At 43.4% G+C, this 14,130-nt stretch overlaps 1 protein-coding gene across 7 annotated transcripts in view; it reads left to right on the top strand.

Annotated features, from left to right (window-relative positions):
* The window catches only part of B3GALT1 (beta-1,3-galactosyltransferase 1), a 390,202-nt gene that overhangs the window by 156,933 nt on the left and 219,139 nt on the right, over positions 1 to 14,130 (top strand). For 6 of the 7 annotated variants that reach the window (XR_016442078.1, XR_016442079.1, XM_090045553.1 and 3 more), the window contains one exon: positions 13,047 to 13,204. The gene's annotated coding sequence lies outside the window, so the exon portion shown is untranslated. Of the gene's footprint in view, positions 1 to 2,082; positions 2,229 to 13,046; positions 13,205 to 14,130 lie in introns of those variants that run through there. The other variant, XM_090045558.1, reaches the window with a different exon arrangement.

Genomic DNA, 14,130 nt, shown 5'->3' with positions numbered 1-14,130 from the left:
TCTTTAAAACTAAATTGCTTTTAAATTACATTTTGCTACATTTGCCAGAAATATGGTAAAATTAGAACTGGTTGGATAATAGAAATTATTTTCCTGAAAAGACTTTTCAGAATCTTTGATTTTCATTCAATGATGCTTTTGTCAGTAATATTCTGACGTGCTCAAACAAAGCCTATATAAAAAATTTTAGGCATGTAAAATTTACCTTAGTCTTTGTAATGGAATTTAATGGAGTCTTAATAGAAATTTCACTCCCTTTTCCTATTGAACTGAAAAGTTTTGTTTTAGAAGTACTTTTGTTTATAGGAAATGAAGCACTGATGTTTTTACTTTAATAACATGCTTCAGGAGTTGTGATCTGATGAGTTGTCACACATACTATTGACCCACTGTAGCTCTGGAATTGACAACACTTACCATACCAATATTTAGCATTGGTAAATACTGAATTATTCTGCAATGATGCCAGACTAATGCTAAAGATTTTCAGTTTTAATAATTATCTCTATATTTTCTGTTGTTGTCTGGTTCCCTAGGTTATCTCTTGGAATCAAAAGGTTTTCAGATGTATAATTCATATGTTGCACACATGCAAACTTACTTTTCACACCTGTAATTTAGAAAAAGTTAGTACTTTCCCCTTTGTAAAAGGAAAGATGGGAATGTCAGATATCCTCTAGAGCCAAGACTGACTTCCCTTTGGCTGATTCTGCCCCTTTTTTCAGTCTTAGTATTTTTAAAAGAAATTCTTTGAAGAAGGGAATTTAAACAAGATGTTTTACAGCATTATGAATAAAAACCCAAAGCCAATATTCATAGCACATAAGCCACTGATGGCAGTTAATTATTTACATAATGTTTCTACAAGGAGCATGGGGAAGTTGGGTTTCATTCTGGGAATTAAGTGGTCTGAAGGACTGATGAAAACTTTACAGGAATAATACTGTAAAACTAGGTTAATACTTATGTAGCGTAAAAAGCTTTGTAAAACTTTGCACTGCAAGAAATTATTTTCCTTTACAAAGCACAGTAGCACTGTTACCATAAGTGGGGGGGGGGGGCGGAAAAACTAGCACATTTTTTACTCTTTGTCTGTTGGAGATGCTTATGTGATCTGAACCCATGATAGAATCTAAGCACTTCAGGCAGTCTTTAATGCGTTTATCCTCACAAGATCAGCATGAGATACAGAAGTGCTGTTATCCTAATTGTACCCATGGAGGCAAGAAGGATCATAGAATCCTGAAAAATGTGGTGAGAGGAAGATCATTTAGTCAAGGATCATCCTATCCTGAGCAGGAGACTGGCTTAGGTTATCAGTCACTTGCTGGAGGTCATCTAATCCAGTCTCTTGCTCAGGATAGGATCATCCCTGGCTAAAAATGATCACAATCAAGTTTTTAACTTAGAGTTCTCAACTTTTTTTAGGCTGACTCCTACGTAACTTTTGAGAATTTAGTGGGTCCCAGTTGGGAAGCACTAGGTTGGAATCTAGCTGGTGCTAAGTGAGGATGGCTGTGGGGAAGGATCTCATGGCATGGCGCCTTGCTTTTTCTATCTCATGCCCCCTTCCCATCCCTGGTCTGTACCTGAGGGGACAAGCACTGCCTCCATCACCAGGGATGCTACTCTGGCAATTTAGATGTGGCAGCTGGAGCCACGTGCACTCATAGACTCTCTTGCCAAAACCAGAAGCATGGGAGAAGTGAGGGAAGAGCCAGGCTGAAAAAACATGACCCCACATCCCCCACCAGCCTACAGTGCTGCTGGGAGTGTAAGGCTTTTGGCAGCATGGGTGTCACTTGTCTACTGGATGTTGAAGTGCCTAGAGAAAGGAGATGGCTTATCTCCTGGCACATGAGGTGGGCCCCATGGCATGACTGGAAGGAGTTTGTGGCACCTCAAACTTAAAAATCACTGATCTAATGTCTGTAAAAACTTCCAGGAATGGAAATTCCACAGTCTCTTTGGGTAGGGTCTGTTACAATGGTTAATCCCCTCCCCACACTGGTCTTCTCTTCCCCAAACGAAATAACCTTAGTTCTTTCCTTTCAGCCTTTCATCATAAGTCATGCTTTCCAGACCCCGAATCATTTTTGTTGTTCTTCACTGGACCTGCCCAAGATGATACTCAAAAGTCAGCAATGAAGCAGGGAAACTGGGTCCATGAAGACCCAAGCAAGCCACCCTAACTACTGGAATGATCTTCCTCTGTACTCCATCCAGTGGTAATGATTACCCACAACTTTGTCACCTTAAGGCTGGATTCAAATATACATTCTTTGTGTGTCTTCCACCTGCACTCATTTCAAAATGACAGCTCTTCTACTTAAATTGTATTTCTCGTGAGGAAAAAAATATTCCATCTGCACTTTTTTCCACGAGCTACTAATTCATTTCCAGGGTATATGTAGAGAATGTTATTATATTTGTAAGGCTCAGAATGCCTTGGGTTCTTCTTACCTGAAAGATGCTGAACTGGTTTGAAACTCGACAGACATTCTCTGTGGACTGAGGAAATTAAGCGGATCTTGGACCGTACTCGGCTGCGGTACAGCTGTTTCACCACTGTCTCTGTGCGCAGAAGTGGCCATGTGGAGCAGGCACAGGGCAGCACAGAGGCAGCGGTGAAGCAGCCACACTGCAGCCTAATGCGGTGCAAGCTGCGGGCAGGCAGTCTCAGCAAACACTGCCTGGCAGCAGAGAGTGGGAGAGGGGCGCTTTCCTCCGCACTGAGCAGCAGCCCCGATAGGCAGGCTCAGACTTGGCACAGGGCCCAGGCTAGCAGCAGCAGCAGGGAACGAACTAGTGCTCAACACGGGTAAAAGCAGCTGTTCCCCTCTCTGTGGCTGGCACCCCATGCTGCAGCTGCTTGGAGCCCATGCAGGGCTGCCTGTGCTCTCCATTGCCACTGCTGATGGGGCAGCGGTAACGTGGCAGAGAGGCAGGACAGCCTCACACAGGCTGTGAGTGGCTGCAGCAGGAAGTGCCGGCCATGTGGAGTGGGAGGGCTGCTTTTCCTCCGTGCTGAAGACCAGTTTGCTCCCTGCTACCACTGCACAGCCCAGATGGGTGAGCATGGGGTATGCAGGGTCAGGACTGTGCACTGCTCCCTGCTAGTACTGTGGCGCTGGGGCAGGGCCACTGGAAGTGAGAGGGCATGTGGGAGCCAGTAGCGGCCAGGCGGGAGCCTGGGACCTGTGCCAGTCTCCCAGAGCCAGCACCGGTGGGGCCCAGAGCAGGGTGGCAGGAACAGGGGGTCTCAGCTGGCAGGGGCTTTATGGAGCAGGGTCAGTTCCCCCCTCTGTCCCGGCTCCACAGACCCCTGCCAGCCCACACCCTGCTCTGGGCCTCTCCAGCAATGACACTGGGACATTGGTGCAAGCCCCACGCTCCTACTTGCTTCCACCCCCGCCCCACCACATGCCGCTTTCCCCACTTTCCTGCCTGCCCACCAGGTGGCCACCTTATACTATGTGGCTCCCATACCCACATACACATTCACACAACCCCCCACATGCAATCACTTTTGTATATACAACACAAATGCACAAAAATCAGGACAAAAATATATTTTTTTTTAATTAAATTAAAATATATTATTATGGGCGTTTGATTTTTAGTATTTAGTTTGTTTTTTTCCCCCCTCTAGGATGGCAAAACCTCTTCCCCACAGGAATACTTCCAGGGACAAGGGGAGGGACTTCCAGTGGCACAGGTCAGAGGTTAGGGGCAGGACTTACAGTCCCAAGGAGATGACCAGGGGGCGGGGCACCTATCAAGGGGCAGGGCTACCCATGTAGCCCTCGACAGCTTGTCAAAACTTGGTAAGTGGCCCTTTGCCAGAAATCATTGGCCACCCCGATGTAGTAAGTCAACAATCCCTTCATTTCTGTAAGAAATTTTAGCTTGCAAATCACATTTATTAAAAAACCCAAATCAAATCAAACAACAAACAAAAACAAGTTGTGTTAATCCTGCTTCTGAAGTGCTACTAAATTTCTGTTGTGTTGATGACAGGAAGAGAAGAAAGAGGGGGAGACCAGGAACTTCTTTCCTTTTCTCTGAGCTACCAAAACCCTTCCAGTGTATGATTTCTTTCCTTCTATTTCACTAATGTTTCCAGTAACTGCATTCACCTGCTCACCTACCCTCTGCATCACATCCTGATTATCACTTCAAAATTCTCTTCACATTACCTTTCTGCCAGCATGGTGAGAAGAGATTTGAAAAGGTGTGAAATCAGAGAAGGGAAGAATGAGAGAAATTTTAGGAAAGAAATGGAAAATGAGAGGGAGGCCTAGGGTCAAGGAGATATCAGGACAGCAGGAGACTTCCAGTGACAGGGAGGAAAGACAGTTCTGGCTAAGCGGAGATTTTAGAAGTGAGAGAGATCCGTGCTAACAGGCATCAATACAGGGTTTGCGCAGCTCAAATTACAGTGGTATGTATAGTGGCTCTCAGTAAACTGGTACTGCATGATCAGCACACTTTGTTTAAAAACCTCACTTATTTAGCTGTAGTTCACTGAGCCTTCAAGAGAAGTGTAATGTGAAAGTTGAAGGATGACTGAATATTTGAGTCATTTATTATTTTATCCAAGCAGGTTTGTTCTTCCTTAATCATAATATCATCCGCTTTCAAATGATGATAAAATGTCTCTAGAAAGGGCAGTACAGGGGGGAAAAAAAAGTATTAAATAAGACGATATTAAAGGAATGCAAATTAAGTAAAAATTAACATATTAGAACAGTACATTGGCTTTATCAGAAGCAATATAGTAAAAGCATGATTTTTGAAAGAATAATAATTGTTTACAGTAGAATATAAGAAGTACACTAAAAATACTCCATAGTGGGAAAAAAAAATGAGCAACAGATACCAATATTGCTAAAAATGCTAGTAAAGATTAATCAAATAATCAACAAAGGATATGTCTAAAAAACAAAGGCATTGTAATGAAAGGCAAAACAAGGAGAAAAGTCCCTGATTCTGTACCACTGAAGTCCAAAGAGAATTTTCCTTGCAACTTCAGCAAGCAAAAGCTCAAGCCTTAGAGGGAATATTGAGCAACACACGGCAAAAAATATTATACTTGCCAACTGATTTGTCATATCTATGAATTACATTAAAAAGTACAACAACTTTGGGTCATTATATTGGACGGCAACTAGTAAAGGACACACTACTGTCCTGGATATTAAATATAATAAAAAGTGCACAGAAGACCATTTTCTATAGGTAACTTACTGTTTTAGGTAAGTGCTTTGGAAATTTATTTTTAGTAAACTTTCTTTAATTCTGGCTGGAATTTTATGTCAGTTGTGTTGTGGTGATGTATATCACCAGAGAATGAAATCCCATTACACAGAATTATTTTAGATAGAATGGTCAAAAGCACTAAAATTATAAATATTAGTCTATTCATTAGAATCAAGAGAAATTAACATCTATAGCAATAAGTGTTATGGCATATAGGATTCATTAGACTGCTATTTTGAGTAATATGCAGAAAGCAGGGGGCAAAGGTAGCAATAGATTTTTTTTTTTTTTTTTTTTTTTTTTTTTTTTACGTGTAAAGGAAGTTTAAAGGGGTATAGTTAAAGTCCTAAATCTGACTTGTGGGTCACTTCTATATACACCAACAATCTAGTCAAAGATACTGAAAACAACATTTCTAGTTTGTAGATAAAGCTCAAAATCAGAATGACAATTGGAGAAAAATACTTTAATGAAATTTTAATCAAAATTCAAAGGATCCATATTGTTCAGACAAGCAGGTTCAGAAAACAACAGGCAGATTCAGTTTACAAATGGAAAGTTAACAGGGTAGTAATGCATCAAGCTAGATATTGTAGTATAGATATACATTAAATTGCCCTGTTATCTAGCACATTAATCAGGACATGTTTTACATTGTACTTTTGAAGAATCACGGAGATCACTGCCCTATTCTGTCCTATTAGAAAAGGTAAGAAAGATACTGTCTTGTATTTGCAAAGGGATAAGATGCAAAGCAAGTGAAATTATGCTTCTGCTATATAAGAAAATTACTAGCCCCTTAGTGGAAATATTTAAGTAATTATAAGTAAGATAATGGGCAAAAACCTGAAATCTTAAAAAGTCTTGTTTATAAAAGTCCTGTGAAACAAATTAGTATGTTTGAGTCCATCAGAATCTGGCATTCATTAAAGTATATGGCAGGTAACAAAACTACGCTCCGGAAAAATCCTATGGTACTTTATGTACAGTAATAAGCTTATAGAAAATTTCAACAGTTCTTCAAGCCATTATGAAAATTATAGCCCTGCTATCAAATTTATAGGGTGATTTTTAAATTCTAAAGAAAAGCTATTGATTTCTTCGAAATTTAATAGGTTCTTAGGATAATGTCTGAAAAACACTATTGGTTTCACCCTTGCAAAATCTTTGAAGACTTTTCTTTATTTATCCTGGAATAAACACCATGATCTGTAATATCATGAGGCTTGACATTTTGGTATAAAGTATACTGAGTTTCTCAGTGGAAAAGAGACTACTGCAAGGTGACACAAAGTAAAATTATGAAAGAGACTGATAGAGCTAATTGTGTCAAATTGGTCACTCTAGTGGAGAAATAAAAAAACAGAGAGATACAAGACAAGACTTAGGAAGCAGACTGAGAGTAACTATCAATGTGAGGTTGACATATCAAGGTAATCTGAACCTTATAGAACTAATTTTTAAACCTATTGTTTAACTCTCCCTCTACTGGTGATGCCTTCCCAAATGTCTATTACCATAGATGGTTGCCCATCTTACAAGGGCTTCTCATTCCCACTCCTGAAGGAAGAATGAAAGGCCAGCAGGACTAGGGACAGACATTCAAAAAGCTTTAGCCTGAATTGATTACATCTTTGCTGGCTAATCTAACCTGGTTAGGCTAAACTAGTTTGTAACCATATAGACATCCCAGAAATGCAGGCACATGCCTGCAGTGGCTCAGGCTAAAAGCTGGGGGGGAGGGGGGGAGGGGATGCTAGAGAAGACCTCCTGTCCCTTCCATAGTGCTTAGCTGAGGGATGCGTAGCCAGTCCCCAGCAGAATGCTCTGACTAGGGAGGGGTTCCCCTGCTCCTAAGTAGCCCAGCAGGCAGCTGATAACACAGTGTTTATCACCCTTAACTCAATGTTTATCACCCCATCAGAACACAAAGTCTCTCTCCAGTAGTTCAAGTTCTTAAACAGTTTTTCCAAGGAAGGAACCAGTCTCCTATAGCATAGACCATAGCCAGCATGTGATATGCTAGCTAATGCTGAGAGGTGTCTTTGTAAGACAGAGGGGAAGACAGCGGAAAGCCAGGCAGATGCTTGCAGTCTGTGCCAGAGCTCCAGCCAGGGAGTGGGGCCGGCTCTGCTGTGGAACAGCGAGCCCAGTGCAGAGAGCATGCTGGGATGCTGGGGGAGTCTGGCTTAACTAAAACCAGAAAGGGGTCTGGGATAGACATTATACAAACTGCTTTGAGCCAAATCAGTTAAGTCTGATACTACATTCAACCAGGTTCATCTCAAACTGGTTTCAGCCCTTTTGAAACTGATTTATGTGCACTAAGTGTCTATTCTGTTACAGGTTTAAACAAGCTTCTGATCACTTAAACCAGTTTGTGTGTAATATGTGACCCTAGCCCAGGAGGCCTGCCTGCCTCACCCTCCTCACCTCTCTCCCATGCACAAGGACTCTGTCAGCCCTTCTGCCACTTGATTCAAATCTGTTATGCCTTTTCAAATTCCAAAGAACAAAATGATTGGCATCATTCAGTATGCTAAACCTCACAATGACTCACCTAGATCAAGCGAGATTTCTAGAGGCTGGAGGGGCAGTTACAGCCCAGCTAAAGGGGATGCAGTGGCAGAGTGGGATTAGGTATTCTGCAGCAGATAGCCTTACCTGAATTTTTATGGGTATTAGAGAAGATTTGGTTCAAAAGGTGGATAAATATTTGCAGTCATTCTTATTTTAGCCAAACTATTTTAACACAAAGCGTTATAAAACAGAGCTTAAGTTACCATGGAAATTGATTGAACTAGAAACACTTACTATAAATTTGTACTGTAAAAAGAGCAACAATGTTGATGGGTAGGCTGAAAGAATAGGAGTAAAATTAGTTTAGAGCTAGGCAGGTACAATGATTTGGATGGTCTACTTCCTCTTCTTAAAAGTGTGCATGCCTTTTATATCTCTGCTTTTTTTCCCCCTAATACTTTCACTGGAAGCTCTGGCCATATTTTAACCAGTGGCTCCCAGAAAAGCTGTCTCTCCTGATTTTAGTATAAATGCTAAGCCCTAGCAAGGTGTACATTTTAAAGAAAGGAATGAGGGATGAAAGCACTTATACACTTATTTCCCCAAGTGATTATGCCCAGCCGTAGAAATACCAGCACTACTCAGTAAACAAAACAATTGCCTTTCACTGGAAATGTTGAGGGCTGCAATATGTCAGTCATGATGGAGCAGGTGCAGTGTTTACCTTGTGCATTTGGAAGAAGAATAACGTAAAGCAGTTTTAAGTGGAACCGAGAGGGATTTCCTTTGCTCTCTTGATCTGTTTCTTTAAAACACCTGCAATTTGCTGAAATTTAATCCATACCAAATGCAAAAATATTTCTTTTCCATAAGTTAGTGTCACGGAGCGGGGCCTAAGAGCGGCCGTGATCTCTCTAGCGCCCCCTACCATGCCAAGTAGACAATCCAGCACCCTCTTTCTCGCCCGCCACGTCTTGTTGTTATATAGTTTTAGAAGGGAGGCTGCCTCTTGTCGCCTTGGACACGGTGCTAGGATTGTCCGGGCTCCTACTCTGTACAGAGTGACCTGGTGCACCCCAGCCTTATGGGCTATGCGTGCCTCCTACCTCCCCTTTAGCACACCCCAAGCCTCACAGATCTTCCAGATGTTATCCTGCCAATCTACTTTCCCTAGAGGCCTTCTCTAAAGGCCTCCACCTGAATGTTCACTCTTACCGGGCTCTCTACTCACAGACTGCGCCCTCTCCTGGGGCTTCTCTCTTACAGACAGGGCCCTACTGGGGCCTGCCTCCCATCCGTCCCGCGCTCACTCGCACTCGGGCCTGTGCCTAGCGCTTCCCGCGCTCACTCGCACTCGGGCCTGTGCCTAGCGCTTCCCGCGCTCACTCGCACTCAAGTCTCATCACCCGTACTTCTCACGGTTGGGGCTCAGGTGACCGTAGCCGTGCCTGGTCCCCTGACCCACCGTGTGGGGTCTTACACCCTGCTCAGGTTTCTCCCAATAGGGCTGAGGCGGCTGTAGCCTTACCTGGCCCCCTAGTCCATATGAGTGTGCCATTGCTGGCACCTGACTATCATGCTACGCCCTGCTCGGGCTTCTCCCCAATAGGGCTCAGGTGGCCGTAGCCTTACCTGGCCCCCTATTCCGCATGCGTGTGCCGTCTCTGGCACCTGACTATCGTGCCCTCACTGGCACCAGGAACCCCCACCCCATTGGGGCGCTCCTGTAAGGCCTCCTTCCACCCCTTATAGCCTCACCCGATCCTCCGGTTTTACACAACCAACAACACAGCAAACACAAAGCCATAGGCCAACCAGCTGTAACACAAAACTAAGCCTCGCAGCTATAACATACATTCCTGTCAGGGCCCTCTCTACCTTGTCTCATCATGTAGATGCTCAGTCAGTCAGGCAGCTGTGCCATGCTCTGCTCCACAGCAGAGCTGCTGCTCCTCAGACTGCCAGAGGGGAACTGCTACCTAGGCTTCAGCCTGGGCTGTTTATAAAGGCCCAGCCCTGCCCCCTTCTGGTCACCTGACCAGTGTGGTTGCCCCAGCAACCGGCACCTGAGCTGCCCTGAAGATTGGCAGCTGCCCTTCTCCCTTCTTAGGAACAGGGCACCTGAGTGCCCCTGTGACAGTTAGCCCCTTGGATATATCCATTCTGGCAGATATTATTTAGCAACATCTAAATATGAGATGACTTCATTAGCATCAGAGAAACCACTCCAATACTTTAGTGGTACAAGTGTAACAGGGAGTTTGGATGACACTTGAGCAGCAGCAGGAAAGCATATATTCTTTCGAACTTGGAAGAGTTAAATGTTAGCTTTTGCTAAAAATCCAAAGCATATTTCACTTCACGAATATGCAATATCATAGAATCTCTGCAAGATTTTTCTACCTGCTGTGCTTAATTTTGGAATCCCTTGCTATCATTAGTACAAAAGAGCTTGCTCTTTCAACATGGAATCCCAATTGTCCACCATCTTCTTACTGAAAGATGCCTGAATATCCTACTTGACACAAATTTCTGCTTCTTGCTTCCAGTTTTCAGCTATAAACTGCTTCTGCACACCTCTTCTGGACAATACCATAAACAGTTTTTTTCAAGATCTTAAAGGGCTTCCTATCAATAGTGTACTTGCTCCCAGTACACTACAATTGCCTTCCTTTCCAGCACATTTGCCTCTCAGCTAACTAAAATTAATGGTAACAGGTGGTTGTGCTGTCAAAAGTAAATATACTTCTCTCCTCCAGTCTCTCTGATTTCCTAGCTAACATGGGGGTGGGGAGATGACAGATGGCTTCTGCAAACTAATCACAGATAACATGGTGCTTTGCTGTATTGCATGCATTTCCAGGCATATAACAAACTATTTTTATTTAATATCCTCCCTGTGAAAAGCTGGACACCTTAATGGAATGTGGCATGCTCTAAGGAAATACATAGTACATCCTAAATTATATTAAGATGGGATTAATCACAGTACTTTGTAATAAATGATGCACAAGATAACAGTGACTGCTTGGTAAAGAATGTTGAGGTTGGTGCTTATTACATGAAATGCTTTTGGCAGTGAGAAAAAGGGAGATCAAATAATCCACAGGCAAAATTTAGTCTTTATTTCCTTTTGATCTGCATTAATTCATCTTAGATTCAGGACTTGATCCAGTGCAGCATATCTATGCCCCTCTCTGCCACACAGACTGTAAAAAGCCACCAACACAGGCTCTGACACAGTTGGACAATGCTTAATTAACTGGACTAAATAAATTGCACAAGTAATTCAAATAAATTGATGATAAATATTCCTAGGCATTTGTGTGCAGAGGAGCTGCTCCTGATCCAAAGGAGTCAGACTATTGTCTTCCAGGGGAGCAGAATTTGGCAATAAATGAAGTAATCCTTTTTAATGCTAGATTTTTATTTTAGAAAAGTGTCTAAGCTTATGCTTTAAATCTTGTTTTACAGTTTTAGAACTCATAACTAAACCCCCAGTTTTAAATTTTTATTAAATATCTTATGAGAGTTAATTCTTTTTATTCCTAATTGTATGACAAAAATGTGCCATATTAAATAATCGTGATTAAAACCCCATATGGGTGTTTATAGCTATCTTGGATTTAATTAAGTCAGAGGACTAGAACTGAGGTGTTGGGGATAGCCAAAGGTGTAAATTAATAAAGTAAAACAATACAACTTTAATTTGAAAGCTCACAGCTTTAAAGCCTGGTTATTTATAAAAAGGTGAAGGTAGGATGAGGGAAGGAGATTGGTAGGGACAGGTGAGTAGGGAAGAATACATGCAAAAGAACAAAAAGCATGACAGGACAGACTACAGCCTTAATCCCACAATTCCAAATGCACAGATGGTCCATGACCTAAAGTAAGCTTCACTGGAGTCAATGAAGCATGGCACAAGGGCCCATCTCTTGTAAATTGTAAGACTGGGCCCAAAAGTGCATGGATTAATTACATCAGCCTGTGGCTTTGATGAATTCAAATGTTCATTTTGATGGTGTCACTTATGCTTCTAAAGCAGTGCCTCCCAACCTTTTTCTGCTGTGACTGTAAATGCGGGTCATGAACCCCGCCCCAACTGCCAACTCACTCATGCCCAGTGGTGCCAACAGAGCTTGGGCCAGGCTGGGAACATAGGGTGCAGCAGCAGCAAGAGCCACACGGACCATGTGCCAGGAGAGCCCCACACGCAGACGAGGTGGAGCAAGGGGTGGACCCTGATTTGGGTTGCAACCTAATGTTAGGAGCCACTGTTCTAAAGACTATCTTGCCTGACTCCCCTGTTCTACAGATCCCCAGAATTTATTTTATTAAGCATTTTTATTACTAGTACTCCTGCATTTCTTGATGCTTGCATTTTCTCAAAGGAAATTATGTGAACCGTGTTATTCAAGTAAATGGATTTAAGATGCTTTGCCATATAAATGACAGCAGTGCTGAATTGAGGTGTGTGAAACAGGCTGCATTTGGTTCAGATTTGGCCCAAACTGGGGACAGTGATTCTATTCATTGTTTCGGATCACTGTCACAATTCAATTCGGCCGAATCTGAATCTGAAGATTCAATGCTGATTTGGAGAATCAGCGATTAGTTTGTAGACACAGCTTTAAATGTTTTTTCTATATACTTTGAGGTACCAGGTTGTGGCTTGTGAACACTGAGATGGTGGGATGGATGGAACATCTCACAGGAGCATGGTGGGGAGCCCCTGGGGTTCCCCACCCCCATATGCTCAGTAGCAAACCTGGAAGTGGACCAGAACTACTTCTGGTCCACTTCTGGGTCTACCGTTGAATGCGCAGGGAACCTCTCCTCATGCCCCCTCCAGGTCAGTGATCGGCCACAGGGGGACCCCAGGTGCACCCCCAGACAAAGGAAGCACCAGTTGCTGAGCTGAGGGGTATGGGGGAGGGGGGCCATATGCTCCCCAGTGGAAGTGCTTCTGGTCCGCTTCCTGGTCCACTGCTGAGTGCGCTGGGGAACCCAACCCCCCATGCTCCCATGGGATGCTCCATCTGCCCCACCATCTCAGAATTCACGAGCCACCTGGTGACCAAAGCTTCATACAACCCTACTGCTCATATATGCACCCTCCCTCTTTGGTAACACAGTTTGGCCTTTAGATGTCATCCTGAACAGTTAACATCCTGCTGTACCATATGCCTTCATATAAAATATATAAAAACCAAAAATAAATCTTTGGTTTATCACCATCTAATTGTTGGTGTTTTTTAATACAGGTTAATCAATATGCAAACCAGCACTTCTTTAATATGAGGCGAGAAGACCAACTGAAAGAATGACTAAGAAAGAAGAAGTATGAAAGTCTGGGTGTGACACAGCTAAGCAACAAGAATAATTAATGGAGCGAAAAATAGAATGTTTTCAGAGAAGTACGGTAAGCAATTTAGACCCTCTCCAATGCATTGTAAGCATGAACGCTGTGTGGCCCCAGAGGCTGGGGGAGCACGGCAACTGCCCACAGGTGATGGCGGCAGTGGCAGTGGGGGCCTCCCTCAGGCAGCTGCAGCAGTGTCAGCAGTGGGCCAAGTGGGGAGCTCCCACAGGTGGCTACAGCAGTGTCGGCAGCTGGGGATGGTGGCAAGTGCTGACTGGCAGTTGGCGACCACCTGCAGATGCTGTTGGTTGCATCAGCAGCAGCCAGCAGTGATCGGCGACCACCTGCAGATTCCTCCGGTGGTATTGGGGGGGATGGGGAAGGTGGTGAGCAGCAACCGCCCTTAGGTGCTGCCAGCAGTGTCGGCAGTGCTTTTCACAGGGGGTGCACTGCCAATCTCAGAGGGTGCACGTGCACCTGCATGCATCCCCTATGCATCGGGTGCATGTGTCTATGTATGACTCAAATGTATTTTGATTTTTCCAGAATTCTGAGCATTAGTATAGTATATAAACATATAATGATAGACATTCACACACCAATAGAATAGATTTTCTTCCCAAGTAATATTTCATCTCAGTAAGTGATGTTCTACTGACATTTGACATTAAACTTTTAAAATCAAGACCTATTTTATGTACAGCCCCCTATCTATGCAACTGTCTCCCTATCTATGCAACATGTTAATACTTGTTTAAATGAGTCTCTAGTACTACAAAGCAGAAAGCAAAGCCAATATTTTTTAAAGTTGGGGTTCTCAACCTCCAGCCTATGGGCAAAATGAGCTATACAAAGCTATAGGTATCTGACCTGCAGGGCTTCCCACAGATCAGGAAATTTGGCAGTGGGGGAGTGGTGCCAGTATATATGGTCACCCTCCCCCACTGCCAAATTCCCAATATCAAGCCCTGGCAGCAGGTTGGATC

This window comes from Crocodylus siamensis, chromosome 4 (genome assembly GCF_052110815.1).
Source record: "Crocodylus siamensis isolate JL-2025a chromosome 4, ASM5211081v1, whole genome shotgun sequence".
Classification (NCBI taxonomy): Eukaryota; Metazoa; Chordata; order Crocodylia; family Crocodylidae; genus Crocodylus; species Crocodylus siamensis.
The sequence above is the reverse complement of the archived record's forward strand: the minus strand, read 5'-3'. Positions and strand labels throughout refer to the sequence as shown.